The sequence below is a fragment of the Gossypium hirsutum genome, chromosome A10, assembly GCF_007990345.1.
Source record: "Gossypium hirsutum isolate 1008001.06 chromosome A10, Gossypium_hirsutum_v2.1, whole genome shotgun sequence".
NCBI lineage: Eukaryota > Viridiplantae > Streptophyta > Magnoliopsida > Malvales > Malvaceae > Gossypium > Gossypium hirsutum.
The window spans coordinates 72547967-72565599 of NC_053433.1; the positions used below are offsets into that span (position 1 = coordinate 72547967).

At 37.2% G+C, this 17633-nt stretch overlaps 1 non-coding gene across 1 annotated transcript; it reads right to left on the reverse strand.

The window, feature by feature from the left end:
* Positions 1–104: 104 nt before the first annotated feature.
* Positions 105–212, reverse strand: LOC121208624 (small nucleolar RNA R71). Its single transcript, XR_005903754.1, has one exon. It is a non-coding gene; the product is annotated as a small nucleolar RNA R71 (small nucleolar RNA).
* Between the last annotated feature and the right edge of the window lie 17421 nt (positions 213–17633).

Genomic DNA, 17633 nt, shown 5'->3' on the forward strand with positions numbered 1-17633 from the left:
GTGCAAGAGTGTGGCTTAATGCTTTACCATCGGGAATAATGGCATCATGGAATGACCTCTGCCAGAGGTTTTTACTATGGTAAAATTCACAAAATTTGAATGCCAACCTTAGAAATGACATCATATCTTTTTAGAAATCAAAGGATGAAACATTTTACGAAGCCTGGGAAATATTTAAGGAATTACTTAAAAAAATGTCCTATGCATGGTTTACAACACTGGAGTTAGATAGAGATGTTTTATAATGGTTTGAATGCTCATACAAGAATGGTAGTCGATGATTCCGCCAATGTTACTTTGTTGAATAAATCCTATAATGAAGCACATGAGATTTTGAAACAGATTGCCAACAATGATTATCAATATCTTACCACCCGAGTTGGGACTGGTAGAAAAGCCGTTGGCACCATTGAGCTTGATGCAATCACTTCATTGACAGCCCAGGTATCAGCTGTAGTTAATATGATAAAGACAATAAAAATGCCAACTGCAGTTCAAGAGATGAAATCAGCTGAGCTATCTTGTGTTTATTATGGTAAAGACTATGTGTTTGATGAATGCCCATCAAACCCAGCATCTTTGTACTACATGGGTACTTTCAACCGAAATAACAATCCTTACTCTAACACCTAAAATCCAGGGTGGAAGTAACATCAAAACTTTGGTTGGAATAATCAAGGTACGGGGAATTTAAACAATGTTGTTAGACAGAATATTGATAAGGAATTGCCTAGTTATAATCAACCCATGCTGCGGCAAAATGTCGAACAAGGTCAAGCATCAACTTTATCATCATCATCTATTGAATCTTTGCTGAAAGAATATATGGCCAAGAATGATGCCGTGATTTAGATTCAAGTTGCATCCCTACGAGCTCTTGAGAATCAAGTTGGGAAAATAGAAAATGCTTTAAATTTGAGACCAAAAGGAGCTCTATCAAGTGATACTGAGAATTCGAGATCACAAGGGAAAGAGCATTTCAAGGCAATCACTCTTAAAAGTGGGACTCAACTGAATGAAATTGTTAAACATGCAACTGCAGAAGAGGACTAATTTGGTGTCAACCATGGAAAGAATGCAGAACAATTTGAACAGCACACTACAAATGAAAAGGCTAAACGGAAGATTATTGCACTAGAATCAGATCATGTTGCCAATAAAAATGCTGCAGTAAAACAATATCAGCAACCTGAAGGATGACCACCTGTACCTTTTCCTCAGTGATTCCATAATTGTAAACAAGATTTCTAGTTCAAAATATTTCTGGATGTCCTGAAACAACTCCACATCAACATACATTTGGTAGAAGCTTTGGAGCAAATGCCCAATTATGTGAAATTCATAAAATATATAATGTCAAAAAAACAAAGATTGGGAGAATTTGAAATTGTTGCTTTCACTGATGGGTGCATGGTGATGTTGAAGAATAAACTGTCTCCAAAGTAGAACGACACAGGGCGTTTTACTATCCCATGTTCAATTGGAAATCATTATGTTGGTAAGGCATTATGTGATTTAGGAGCGAGTATCAATTTAATGCTTATGTTTGTATTTAGGAAGTTGGGAATCAGAAAAGAAGAACCTACTACGGTCACGCTGCAGCTAGCTGATCGATCATTCACACATCCAGAAGGTAAAATTGAATGTGTGCCGGACAGAGTAGATCAGTTTATTTTTCCTACCAGTTTTATTATTTTAGAATGTGAAACTAATAAAAATGTGTTGATCTATTATTTAACATCACAACAATAATGTGCAAGTGTACACTGTCGATGCAAGTGTAGTAGACAGACATGAGTCTGTTGGATATCGATCCCACGAGGATGGTTGTCTTTTGTCTATCAATGTTAGTGCAATAAATGGATAGAAACAAGATAAATTGTGAGAGTAGGAATTGAAGCAATAACTTCAAAACAATAAGATAAAATATGATAATGATAAACTGGGATCCCCAACGTGAATATTCAGCAAAAAGCTAAGTGCTCACAAGGTAAAGGTTAGGTGATTGTCGATGCAATAAATTGCAATGAATATCTTACCAAGATTAACTTCTATATTTAATCAAAGACTTAAACATGCACACTAGCCATGCCTTCTAATGATGGCAATGGAACATTATTAAGAACAAGTGGATTAAATTCCTCTAATCCTCAAGCAACTTCTATTGTCATGCTTGTTAGCTTGAACTGTCAATGCACCTTCCAGTGTTAGTGACTGCAATAACACTTCCATGCTAAAAACATTCAAACCCAAAGTTTAAACAGTAAAAGCAAGATTAAATAAAATAACATTTAACCCATAAATCATGAGTACTTCAATACTAACATGAAATAGAAAGTAATCACCAGTGTTTAGAAAAGAAAAATAAAAGAAACAAGTGGAGAATACTATTCCCAAATAACTCGACTTGAATCTCTCTATTCCCTCTTATGTAGCACTCAGGGCTCCTCGTCAAGAGCTAGTCTGCATCCCTTTCACGTTGGTTCACCTTAGGAGACTTAAGCCGCCATAGTCGAAAGCTTCAAATGATAGGTTGAAGAAGATGATAATCCAAAAGCTCCTTTCAAAAAGCCTTCTTTTTTCCTTTTATGTGATTTTTTTATTTTTTCCCAAATAGCCCAGGTATCCTTTCATCAGAATCATGCCGCTCCTGTACATACAAGTTAGTTGTACCAGACTAGATAGCTCACATTTTTGTTCCTATCCAGACAACTGTCAGGTGCGGCGATAATTCTGGGCGCAATCTGAAAATACTCATGCAGTGACATAAATACCAAAACATGACAAAATTAAGGATAACTAAGCTAAGATCCATTGAATTGTAAAATGAAAATTATTGAACTGAAAAAGCTAAAATATGTGCTAAAGATAACTAAATGGAGACAAATTAACCAATAAGTAAGGAGAAAACAAATGTTCTTTCTAGTATTATCATGTGCCGATTATTCTTGGAAGACCTTTTCTTGCTACAGGCAAAACTTTGATTGATGTGCAAAAAGGTGAATTGACCATGATGATGAATGGTCAGCATATCACCTTCAATGTGTTTGATACCCTGAAATGTGCTGATGAGAATGAAGAGTGCCACACCATTTGTTTGATAGAAACAACAGTGAAGGTAGAGTTTGCGAAATTATTCCATAACAATTCTAATAGTGAGACAAATTCACTTGAGCTAAATGAAATAGAAACTTTTGAATTATTCAGTGAACTCATAAAGGTAAAGCATATTGTAGACAAACCAGGAAGTAAGTTTAAGTCCTTAGATTTATCGACTCGCACTTTCACTCCTCCTAAACCATCTATAGAGGAGACTCCTACACTATAGTTGAAACCTTTGTTGTTGCATTTAAAATATGCTTACTTGGGAGACAACAACACCTTGCCGATAGTTATTTCTATGGAGCTGACACCCAATCAAGAGGCCAGGTTGTCGGAAGTTCTCTAGTGATCTAAGAAGCCATTAGGATGGATAATTACCGACATCAAGGGAATCAACCCTACTCTATGCACGTACAAAATTTTATTGGAGGATTGTCGTAGCAATACTACTGAACAGTAGAGAAAGTTAAATCCTATCATGAAGAAAGTTGTGAAAAAAGAGATTATCAAGTGGGCTCAATGTTGGTAGTATCTACCCTATCTCTCATAGTTCTTGGATGAGTCCTGTACAATGTTTGCCCAAGAAAGGAGGTGTCAAAGTGGTCAGCAATGATAACAATGAGCTCATAACAACTCACACTATCACGGGATGGAGAGTGTGCATGGATTATCGCAAGCTCAATAACCCACCCAGGAAGGACCACTTTCCTTTACCGTTTATAAATCAAATGTTGGACAGATTAGCTAGGAAGGCATTATACTATTTCTTGGATGGTTATTCAGGGCATAATTAAATTTCTATAGCTCCTAGTGACCAAGATATGACAACTTTCACTTGTCCATATGGTACTTTTGCGCTTAGAGGAATGTCATTTGGGTTATGTAATGCACCGATAACATTTCAATGTTGTATGATAGCAATATTCTCTGATATGGTGGAAACTTTTCTTGAAATATTTATGGATGATTTCTATGTCTTTGGGAATAAATTTAAGGGATGTTTGAAAAATCTGGAATTGGTTCTTCACCGTTTTGAAGAAACAAATCTTGTCTTGAATTAGGGAAAATGTCATTTCATGGTCTACGAAGGCATTGTTCTGGGTCATAAAGTATCGCATCAAGGGATTGAAGTTGACAAAGCACAAGTTGAGGTAATAGAAAAATTGTTACCTCCTACTAGTGTCAAGGGTATTCAGAGTTTCTTAGGCCATACAGGTTTTTATAGAAAATTCATTAAAGATTTCTCGAAGATATCAAAACCCTTGTGCGTCTTGTTGGCGAAAAATAGACCTTTCAAATTTGATGAACCTTGTTTGATAGCTTTCATAGAATTGAAGTAAAACTGGTAGCACTACTATTTGTAATAGCTCTGGAGTGGACATTGCCTTCCGAACTAATGTGTTATGCTAGCGATTATGCTGTGGGAGCAGTGTTGGGGAAAAAGAAAGACAAAGTATTTCATGCAATCTATTATGAAAGCAGGACCCTAACGGATATGCAGCTTAACTACACCACCATTAAAAAGGAGTTATTGGTTGTGGTATTCACATTCGATAAATTTTAATCTTATTTAGTTGGTACAAACGTCATAGTCTACACAAACCACTCTGCTATTAAGTATTTGGTGACCAAGAAAGATGCTAAGCCAATATTGATTCATTTGATACTCTTGCTGCAGGAGTTTGATTTAGAAATTCGGGAAAGAAGGGGGACTGAAAATCAAGTGGCTGATGACCTGTCAAGAATAGAAGCTAGAAATAAATATGGAAATGTCAAACTTATTAAAGAAGACTTCCTAGGCGAGCAACTATTAGTTTCCATGGCATTACCTTGGTATGCGGATATAGTGAACTTCTTAGTAAATGGTTTGATACCACTTGATCTCAACAGCCAATGAAGACCAAAATTCCTTCATAATGCTAGACATTATTATTGGGATGAACCCTTCCTATTCAAGCAATGTGCTAGATAATTAGAAAGTGTGTCCCTAATGACGAAATACACAACATCCTGCAACATTTTCATTCAACTCCTTATGGAGGACACTTTGGAAGAATAAGAATGGCTCCTAAGGTACTCTAATCTGGTTTCTATTGGCTAAATATGTTCAAGGATGCCCATGAATTTTATAAGTCATGTGGTCATTGTCATAGGGCATGCAATCTATCTAGGGGACACGAAATGCCGCTGCAAAATATCCTAGAGATTAAGTTGTTTGATGTTTAGGGAATAAACTTTATAGGTTCATTTCTACCCTCATTGGGCAACCTATACATAATTGTAGCAGTGGACTATATCTCTAAGTGGGTTGAAGGTGTTGCTCTCCTTACTAATGATACAAAGTCAGTGATGAAGTTCTTACACAAGAACATCTTCACAAAGTTTGGAAAAACACGAGCCATTATCGGTGATGAAGGATCATATTTTGATTGCATACTAGTGGCTAATGTCTTACATAAGTACAGGGTGAACATAAGATTTCCATGACATATCACCCCCAAATAAATGGACAAGTTGAGATTTCTAACAGAGAAATTAAACAGATTCTGAAAAGAGTGGTGAACCCCACTCAAAAGGATTAGTCTTCCAGACTGGACGAAGCTTTGTGGGCTTATCGTACTGCATTTAAAACATCGTTGAGGATGTCACCTTTTAAGCTTGTCTGTGGAAAACCTTGTCATTTTCCAGTTGAGTTAGAGCATAAGGCATATCGGGCTGTGAAACAATTGAACATGGATTGGAAAGTTGTTGGCAATAGAAGATTACTGGAGTTAAATGAAATGGAAGAATTCAGGGCACAAGCAAATGAGAATGCTAAATTATACAGGGAGAAGACCAAACATTGGCATGATAAGAGGATTATGCCACGACAACTTGAACCAAGACAACAGGTGTTGTTATTCAACTGAAGGTTAAAGTTGTTTCCTGGCAAATTGAAATCCCGATGGTCAAGTCCCTTTGAAGTAACCCAAGTATACCTTCATGGAGCTATTAATGTCAAGGATATGAAGACGAGGGTCACATTTAAAGTTAATGGACAACGCTTGAAGCATTACTGGGGTGCACATGTGAATCAGGACGAAATGTCAATCGACCTTCGTGATGTTTAACCTCAGCATTTTGATAATTTTTTTTCATTTTATTTTTGCTCCTTTTAAGTTTCTCCTAGTTCTTTCATTGAACTTGTTTAATAAATTTTGTTTACTTTGCAGTGCAAGTATTTATTTTTCCTTGACATCAATTGAGAAGTTGGGCCCCATATGCAACAATTTGGCCCAACAAAATTTTTTCCCAAACCTTTAGCATCAAATTTTCTACTTCCTTCCAATTCTCAATATCCAATTACCTACATCAGGCCATAATTACTGCCTATTCAATCACCTACGTCACACCCCCAAATACCACTTACAATGTTGTCATTACCTCTACCTTTGCACTAATCCCTGCATTTTTTTCCTTACAGTTACCCTAACTCTTTTATCTCTCAAAGCTACTTGTATCTCTTTAGCAATTGAAAATTTTCCCCTTTCTTTTCTAAGTCAACATTTTCCCTAAACCTTAACAATGGCTACACGATTTACACCCTAGATAGATGCCATGGCACCATGAACGTTCTTCAATGCTACGGACAGAAGAGAAGTATAAGAACAATATAACCAAGAGGCCATTTTGCCTCGAAAAGTGTTCTCTTTTCAAAGATGAACCTTTTATGGGTATGAAGCCTCTATATCTTCTATGGTAGAAAAACATGGTTGGCAAATATTTTGCTTACATCCTGAAGATGTTTAGACTAAGCTTGTTCGTGAGTTTTACGCTCACATCATTTTTCCCAATAACACTTTCATATATGTTCGAGGAGCGTCAGTGTTACTTGATGAGGAAAACATCAACGCTCAATATGGGCTCTCTGATTTATAGGATGAGCATTCTTAGTTCACTACAACTGTCACCTCTGATGGCTTGAATCAAGTCTTGCAAGACCTTTGTGTTGAGGGAACTCAATGGATGGTATCTAGGAATGATTGTTACACAGTTGAAAGTGCGTCTGATAAGTCGTAATTTATACATATTTTTTCCCATGCTTAGCACATTTTTGGATGAATTATCATTAGATTTGTGAAATTTGATGCTCCTAATCCTTTAATTTCATGTTTTATACTTAGGTGAGCATAGGAGAGTAAAAAGAGTGAGAAACAGGCCAAAAATAGAGAAAATGGGTCAACGTGGGAAATCAACACGGCCTGGACTTCCTCACACGGGTAGGCCACACGCCCGTGTCTATTTTGTAGACTTTAACACGACCTAAGCCACCCCACATGGGCATTGCACACGGCCGTGTCCCTGTCGAGCCCAAGTCTAGTTCTACTCGAAAAAGGACACTTTTGAGGGTTTTAAAGCATTCTAAAGCCTATATAAACACCCGAGGGGGAACTTAGAGGCAAACACACGGAGTGGGAGGCAAGGAATTACTCGAAGAAAGCCGATTGATCCATCTTAGAAGCTGGATTCTCCTTCAAGACTGAAGATCTCCTTTCAATTTCCTTCAGGGGTTTTTGGGTTTCTTTATGTTTTGTTATTATTATTCTTCTGAGATGTTTTCTTTTACACATATGAACTAAATTCCCTAAATACCTAAGGGGGATGAAACCTAAGATGGATCTTGTTACTCTTTTCTGAATTATATGATAAATACTTGATTTGTTCTTAATTATGTGTTCTTAATTCTTGCTTTAATATTTCAGAATATTGATTCAAGTATTGATGTGCTTATTCAGAAGAGCAAAAGTCCCTGTCTAAGAGTAGATCTAGCATAATTAAGCGGAGTTGATTGCACCCCTAGACATAGGGCGACATAAATCTGCCGGATTAGGGTCAAACCTAATAAGGGAATCCATAGATCGAGTTAATGCAACACTAGGGGTTTTAATTAGAAAGAGATTTCAATTAATTAACCTAGGGTTAGACGTTGTTTGTCTCGAGAGAGATAATAATATAAATTAGGGGTTTCTATGGCTCAAGTCAAGTGAATAAATCGTCTAGTTCGGAATCAAATAACAAGTGAAGTCTAGGTGTATTCTTCCTTGGGTATTGTCTAAATCAATCAGTTTTCCCAAAAGTATTTCCCCAATTTACTTCCTGTGCATTCTTAGTTTAGTTAATTAGTTTAGATAAAGTAAATCCCCTTATTTTAGGCTAGATAATAAAAAGAAGGTTAATACTAGTACTTTTAGTTCCTGTGGGTTTGACATTCCAGTCTTCCTATAAGCTATACTACTGTTCGATAGGTGCGCTTGCCTTTATCGTGATAATAGTTAGTTTTCAAGTACGATCAATCATAAATATAAAACTTATCACGCACATCAAGGTCCTTAAAGCCAATTGCAGAGTTTGGTATCTTTTTTTTAAAGACACGATAAATCTTTTTTATCCAGAACTCTACAATCTCCAAAGAGTGGATGTTACTGCTCCATTCCATCATGATGGGTAAAAGGATTAATATGGGAAAAATAATATTCAATGAAGTCCACCACTGTGCACAGAAAAGTGAAGGGAGTCTCAACTTTCCATCCTAATCACTGCACTTTTACAACGTGTTAATGTCCAAGTCCAGCCCAGCAAGGATATAACCCCAAATAAAGGGGCAATCACAAGGGTTATTGTAGCCAAGATATCTAGAGTGGCCTTGCCATAGCAACAACCACCTGGCTTAGCTTCGATATCCTCTACACCAACATTTTCCATAGCAACCACTTTTACATCCTACAATCTATTTGAGCAGCAAGTGCTTAGCTCATTTGAGAGGTTTGCAGAAGCAGCTCAATCTCTTCAAGATTCAGCAAGTTCAAATTGTCGCAGACTTGGAAATGGCGCAAGAACGAATGGCCATTTTCTAGGCCTATATGGAGAAGAGAGATGTTGCCTTGAAGACATCCCTTTAGAAGAACTTCACCAAGCCTATGCCTTCATTCCCTGAATTTCCTAAGAAATTGGAAGCACCCGTCGAAGAAGGGATGGTCGAAGTAGAGCCAGTTGCAGCAGAGCTTGGAACCACCAACCTTGCTGCTGAAGAGAAAGAAACCAAATCACCTGATGAAGATGTAGAAAAGACTAAATCAATCCAAATAGAGACTGATGATGAGGGGACTGAAGAAGAAACCCTTACACCAGCACCATCGGAGGATAGTACTGTAGTTGTCCCACCTACATCTACCGAAACAATAACTGAACAAGACCATGAAATCAATCGTATCGTTGATGAGATCACCAAGTCTGACAATGAAGAGAAGGACGTGCCACTTCAATTTAAAACAAGGAAAATGTGTTATAAGCATTTGACACGTAAGTCTACCCATTGAAATTGAACCAACGATAATCAAGCTCCGAGCCAAGGGATTTCTTTTCCTCTTTATTTTTGCCATCATAACATCCATATTTTTTCCATGACATTCTAGGTGTAAATATATTCTTGCATTCATGATTCATGTTTGTGCATACATTGAGAACAAAGCATCCCTTAGGTTTAGGGGTGTGTTGAGCATTTAGGATGCATTAGATATTTAGTTGAGCATGTTCATTTTGCCATGACACATATAATTGTCATGGATTGTTTATCTTGTTATAAGTGTAATTTTTGTCTGTGATGTTCGATGAAGAGATTAATTCTTCAATAAATCTAGAAAGATGTGACAATGGATTAGGGGAATTTAGCTTAAGATAGTTTGCCTGAGAATCGACCACTAAAAATGATATATCCTAACTTTAATTACAATTGGTCTATAGTAAGTTCTTTTACTAAACTTAGAAAATTTTGAAGCTAAGCTCAGTAAAATGGCAATATTCAATAATGAATAAAATGGTAAAGCTTAAGAAAAATCAAAGAAATGCCATAAAAACAATCCAATGCTTAAATTGCTGAATAGGTTAGCAACTATTAGTTTGTTCCATTTTGTTGTTGATTAGAAAAAGCAAGTTTAGGCAATAGTGTGTAATAAAGATAAAGAAGTTTAGGGGCACTCCACTGTAGTAATAGGCTGAGTAGCTAAGAAGGTAGTTGCTTGCTCCATCCATCATCTAAGTCAAAAGCCTTAGCTTCATGAGTGAATTATATTCCACTTGTGACATGATTGAATACTCGACAATTCAATTTATGCTAGACTATGATTGTCAAGTCAGATAACCATGTGACGAGCTGAATCCTTTAGTATCCTAAAAGAACTATATATAAGGGTCCATGGTAAGTAAATTTGTTGTAACACCCTAAACCCGGCCTAGACGTTATGACCGAATTCGACGTGCCACATCGAAACGTTAAAAACATTTTTCTATTCTTAGTCTAGGAAATCGTACTTGATGTTCAAAGGATTAATTCATTAAGGGTTAAAGTGAATGGAAGCTGTTCACCAGGTAGGAGACCGGAAAAGAGGAGGTGAGTCCATCAGACTGCTTAAATACCAAGCTCCCTTCGGATCCAATCCTAGACATGCACACCGCCGTTGCCACACTCTAACATTGTGTATAATTTTAAGTTACGAATGTAATTATGTTCGTTTTTAGAAAAAAAAATATTTGATTTTGGAAAACATTATCATAGCGGAAGCCTTTCTTGTAATCGTGTTACTTTGAAATCAATTTATGTTTTAGAAAGCGCGCCCTAGATCTACCCAATTCTGATAGTTAATATAAATTAAGTTCATCACAATAAAATATAAATTAAAACCATAAAATAATTGAGTGGCCTTATTACATTTGAAAAACACAAAACCATAAATGAAAATAAAAGGACGTCCAGTTCATCTGAAAGAAACTGAATTTGCAAACTCGCGTGGCCACTCCGAATCCCTCACAGCTCCAAGCCCACTATGGTTGGGGATTACCTGCATGGATAAAAATAGGGGATGAGTTTGGGGAAACTCAGTGTGTAAAATTAACCCAACCATAGCCCATATCGACTCAAACCACAAAAATAGAATAAATTGGCCTTAGCCCAGAATAGAATACAGAATTAAGCCCATAGGCCCATAACAGATCAGATCAGATATTTCATGTATATGCAAAACCCAACCCATAACCAACCACATACACCCCCTTACCAACCTTTCACCATGTGGGGAGACTACTCGACCCACCCAACCGCTACACGCCTCAGAAATATGCAGCATGGCTGCCAGAACAGATAATGTGACAGAGTCATCAGATACAGATAATCGTGGCAGAGCCACCAGAACAGATATATGTGGCAGAACCAACAGATCAGATAATTTGTGGCATAGCTACCAGGACGCTTCCTCCATAATATAACCCATGCCCCCATGCAACAGATACACAATCATGGCATACATCATACAGAATCAGGTCATCATGCTTTTTAGTCAAAAATAACCCTAAGGGTATAATGGTCAATTTACATCTAGGGGTATAATGGTAATTTTGCATGCATAAGGGTATTTCAGTAATTATTACCTATGGCTAGGGTTTCATGCTCGTTTTAGAGTTTACCAAGTATTCAAAAACACTTACCTCGTCTTTTAACCAAAGTGGGCCTATTGGCCCATTAACCCAGTTTAGGCCCATTAAGCCCAAAACGTCATAATACACCAAAATATCACATTCTACAGTCTTAACACTTGAATTTACCAAATACGTTAATCAGTCTTTCTTATGAGCATTTGCACACTCGCAAGCCCACCAAAATATCGACTTTTCGGCATTTCAGCTTTTCGGCTTTTCGACTTTTCAGCTTTTGTCGATCTAGTCTATGAGAGGGTGTCAATTACACACCTGATTTGTGACGTTATGCTGACGAGATCCCCACATGAACTACCTACAATTAGATTACTAACACATTAATCTAACTACTAAAAACGAACTATAACTAACCCCTTACCATATTCGGCCCAAAGCACCTTAGGCACTAGCGAACCTACCTTTGCCGAAATTAGCGATTGTGTTTAGATTCAGTTGTTTCCCCTTGTCTAAGCCTCTGATCAGCAGCCTCTGAATCACACTATCATCATAATAAACAGTTGTCACAACCCTTAGAGCCTTAAAGCCCAATCGACAGCCTCCCTAAGCCTTTAGGGATTTCGGCTTTTCTAATTCCCGTAATAAAGAATAGATTCGAAAAGTTACCACCAGTTTCTTCAGCCAACAATTTCACTTAAGCTATGATTTGATTCTGATGTAGATCTAATCCTCAAATCCTAGCAGAAGTCGATCCTTTAATGATCTAAGAATTTGGCTATACCCATAAAATATGGGGTTTTCGACTTTTAGTAATAGTAAAGAAGAGATGAGGGTTTTGTAGTGGCTTTGTCGACATAGGTTTAGGGTTCAAAAAAAGAAAGAGTTGATCACCAAGGATGAAGAAAGACGAAAAAGAAATCAATAGATTTGCTAGGAGAATTCGGCACAGACAATATGAACCTTCGGGTTTTCGGCTTTTGTGATATTTGGCTGTAAGGCTTAAAAATAAAAAGAATAAGGAAGTGGTGAAGAGTAAAGTGGTAGAAGGATTCGGCTATGGAGAAAAAAAGAGGAAAAGATAGATGGAGAGAAAAAGAAAAGAAAGGAGGAGGAAGGATGGTCAGAGAAACGGCACAACACACCCAAATGCCGAAATTCCTACTACTACAATACCTAGCCGAATTTCCCATGCTAAAGTCCCTTGGCCGGCCACCTCTTGCTCCTTGATCAGCTCCTAGATTTCCTCCCCTATCCTTATCCTTACTCAATCCCCTTGTAACACCCCGTACCCGAGACCGTTTCCGGAATCAAACACGAGGTGCTAACGGACTTAATTCCTTACTTAAACAGCTCATACAATTCATTTTTAAAATTTCCAGACGAGCTGGCTAACTGCATCACAGTCACTCTAAAAATCATATCTCGAGTTCCAAAACTCAAAATCCAATTCTGTAAATTTTTCCTGATATTAGACTCATACATATATTTATTAAATTTTTTTCTAGAATTTTTGGTCAGGCCAATTAGTACAGTTTATTAGTTAAAGTCTCTCCTTTTTCAGGGTTCGACTACTCTGACCTTCATGCATTACGACTTAGATATCTACCTGTACAGGGATTCAATACTTATGCCGTTTGTTTATAATGAAACTAGACTCAAAAAGGAATCTATACATATAAAGCATGACTTCTAATTATATCTGGTTAATTTATGGTGAATTTCCAAAGTCCGAACAGGGGATCCAGAAATCGCTCTAGCCCTGTTTCACGAAAACTTAAACATCTCATAAATTACGGCTCATATGGTCATTTCGTTTCTTTCATATGAAAATAGACTCATCAATATTCGATTAAATAATTTATTCATTATTTAATTCCTTTTCTAATATTTTTAGTGATTTTTCAAACTCACATCACTACTGCTGTCAGCATCTATTTTAAGGTAAATTTCACCTATTTCATAGTTTTCCATGAATCAACTAGTAATTTGACATACATTATTTCCAAGTATAATCACGATTAGCCATGACATACGTAGCACCGATAGGACCATGATTGGCCATTCCTATGGCTAATCATTACCAAACATTTCCACACCACTTAACAACCATATCATAAGACCATATATACAAAATGATCATAATGTTATACTCAAAATATACAAGCCATTTTCGCATGGCTATATGAATATACATTACCAAAAGATACTCAATTAACAACAAGGGTCAGTCCTATACATGCCATTATCAAGTTCAACTGAAGAGTACCAAAAAGTGGCTTAGATAATGTGGATGACTTCGACTTTGACACCTCCAAGTCCGATAGCTGACGAACAAAATCTATAATACAGAGAATTTAAGCAACAGAGTAAGCGTTTCGATGCTTAGTAAGTTTATAAGTAAGGAACTCATTTGAAACAAAAACACAAAAGAAATAGCATTCATAAGGATAAATAAATGCCTATGCACAAGATCACGTATTCGTTTTAATTTACACTTTTATCAATAGGTTTATACATTCGAAATCAAACTTAACTAAAATTCATTTGATTCAATTTCATGTAGCTCGAGTGACCTATAGACTTCATATAATCCTAAGAAATGGCCGGAAGAGCATTATTCGATTACGTAATCACAACTGACACTGTACCAAATTTTTCCAATGTATACACGATCCATACATGGTCATATTAGGGATTATGAGCACATTAATTGGAATTATTACGACAGAGTCGCACCTTTCCAAACATAAATACTTTCGGAATTTGACTCGGATGTAACAACCAGCACAAATGCTTTCGGGACTTAACCCGGTTATAATAACCCACACGAATGCCTTCGGGACTTAACCCGGTTATAATAACCCACACGAATGCCTTCGGGACTTAACCCGGTTATAATAACCCGTATGAATGCCTTTGGAACTTAACCCGGTTATAGTAACCCGCACGAATGCCTTCGGGACTTAACCCGGCTATATTTTTTTCCAGCTCATAGCCTGTGGACCTTTAGTCCGAATAGATTCTATCAATATACATATCATCATTCGCATTTCAACTCCAAAGTTATACTCAAATTCACATGTTCATAACACCATTACAGCTTAACTCCAAATGATCCTCACTATGAATCGCATACCCACATTAATTAATGAACAATTTTATTCAAGTGCCAACCAAAAATTTCGATTCATTTACCATATTCTTATAGGCATCTTTAATTATGTATACTAGAAGAGCCTACTTAAAAACTTACCTCGGTGTATTGAAACGGTTGTGGATTGATTACTCTATTGCTTTCTCCTTTCCCCGATCTAACTTTGATCCCCCTTGCTCTTGAGCTTAATGAATACAAGTAGAAGTATTCAATATTTTTACCAATAATGTTTACTTGTTAGTCACATTCGGCAATCACATATCAAACTCATTTTACTCGTGTGGCCGATTATACTTGGTCATACATACACATAATCAAAAATAAATTCCAAAATTTTCACATCATTTATGTACTAAGCCGAATTCACTTGCCAAGTTCATATACATTCTTCAATAATTCCTTCTTTGAACAAACACATATTCGGCTAAAACAATGAAAATTTTAGCAGCTTTTAATTTAACACCTAATCAATTATAACACCTCTAAGCATTCTTTTCATTTTACCAACTCCAACCACATGCATTACTCAAGCATAACATTTTCATATTCGGCAATAGTATCAAACTTAGTAGCCGATTCTTCCCACTTTGTATCTATGCACCTATTTGATCATTAGCTTAGTTCAAACACCCATACACCAAGATTCATCTAATTTAACATGAAACAAAAACCTAAATCCTCAATAGCTACTATGGCCGAAAGTTCTAGTCTTCCCAAAATCAAAATTCCTAACATGGGTTACCTAAAGAACTTGGTAACTAGTTCAATTTTATCTAAAATTTCAAGAATTAACATGAATTTCAGACCTTAATGAAGACTTGAAATGGCCGAATGGCTCATTTCTTCCCAACTCCCCTTCACTTTCGGCCTTTTGGAATGAACAAGGTGAACACTTTGTTGTTTTCACCCACTTTTATATTTTCTTTTCATTAATTCATGATATTATGCCATTTAGCTAATTAAAGTTAATAGAAAATTCATATTTTATTATATAATTTGTAGCATGGCCGGCCACTACCTATAGTTTGGCTAATTTGACATGCAAGTACAAGCATTTTCCAACATATATTAACAGGCCACTTTAGCATTTGCCTAGCACAATTCTAAATTTTCTCATACAAGTCCTATTTAATAAATTTCACATACGATATACAAATTTAAGCATGAATTTTTCACACATGCATATTCATATATAATAAGCATCAAATATGACTGTTAATTATTTTTATGACTCGGTTTCGTGGTCCCGAAACCACTTTTCGACTAGGGTCAATTTAGGGCTGTCACACCCCTTATCATCTTAAACTCTCCCCAACAGAGTTCCCCCTAGAGTTCTATCACCTCCCCTTTTTGTGCACAAAAATAAACACCTTATTTGCTTGTCTTGCAGCTCGAACCTGGGCTCTTCCTACACTTCTACACACCACTTTTATAGCCTTCCCAGTGGCGCCACATGCCACTTTGCCACTTGCTTCCTTATGTCTTATTTTACCCAAATAATACTTAAGAGCCCAGTTAACCAGAACCTCTTTCCCCTATGGATTAAAATCACTTAAAATTACCAGGTTTTAGCTTAAGCTTGGGCCTTCTAGAGGCCCACTAACATAATTAAACCTACGCCAAATAGTGAAAACACAGAAATTCTAAAATTCACCAAAATTAACAAAAGTCCCGAAAATTGGGGCGTTACAACTCTACCCTCCTTAAAGAAATTTCGTCCTCGAAATTTTACCTGATTCAAACAGATGAGGGTATTGCTGTAGCATCGCCTCTTCTGGCTCCCACGTAGCTTCCTCTCTGCCATGATTATGCCAAAGCACTTTCACTAATGGGACAGATTTCCTTCTGAGAACCTTAACATCTCGAACCAATATCTGCACAAGCTCCTCCTCGAAGGTCAAATCAGTTTGAATGTCGATTTATGCGACTGGCACGACATGAGCAGGATCAGAACGATAGCGCCGTAACATGGAGATATGAAAAACATCGTAAATCCTATCTAACTCAGGAGGCAGTTCCAATTGATAAGCCACTGGGCCTACTCGCCTCAAAATCCGGTAAGGCCCAATGAACCGCGTACTCAACTTGCCTTTCTTACCAAACCTCAATATCTTCTTCGAGGGAGAAACCTTTAAGAAGACCATATCCCCTACTGAGTACTCAATCTCCTTACGCTTCAAATCTGCATACGATTTTTTCCTATCACATGCTTCTTTTAAATGATCCCTAATTATTCTGACCTTATCCTCAGTATCTGCCACCAATTTCGGTCCAAGAACTTGTCGCTCCCCTAGCTCTGTCCAACAACTAGGTGTACGACACCTACGTCCATACAGTGCTTCATGCGGTGCCATTCGAATACTCACCTGATAATTATTATTGTACGTAAATTCTGCCAACGGCAAGTAATCCTCCCAACTACCTCGAAAGTCAATCATGCATCCCCTTAACATGTCCTCCAGAATCTAAATGACCCTTTCCGACTGACCATCAGTTTAGGGATGGAAAGCCGTACTGAAGTTCAAGCGCGTCCCCAATGCCTCATGCAACCTTTGCCAAAATTGAGATGTAAATCTGGGATCCCGGTCAGAGATAATCAAAACTAGGATTCCATGAAGTCGTACAATCTCCGCCACATATAGCTTGGCTAACTTTTAAAGCGAAAATTTGGAACGTACTAATATGAAATGGGCCGATTTGGTCAACTTATCCACAATCACCCATGCCGAGTCTTTCTTCGATTGTGTCAAAGGCAACCCACTCACAAAGTCCATGGTTACCCTCTCCCACTTTGAAAGTGGTATTTTCACTGGCTGCAACAGTCCAGAAGGTAATTGATGCTCAGCTTTCACTTGCTGGCATGTCAGACATTTTCCTACAAACTCCGTTACTTCGCGTTTAAGTCTAGGCCACT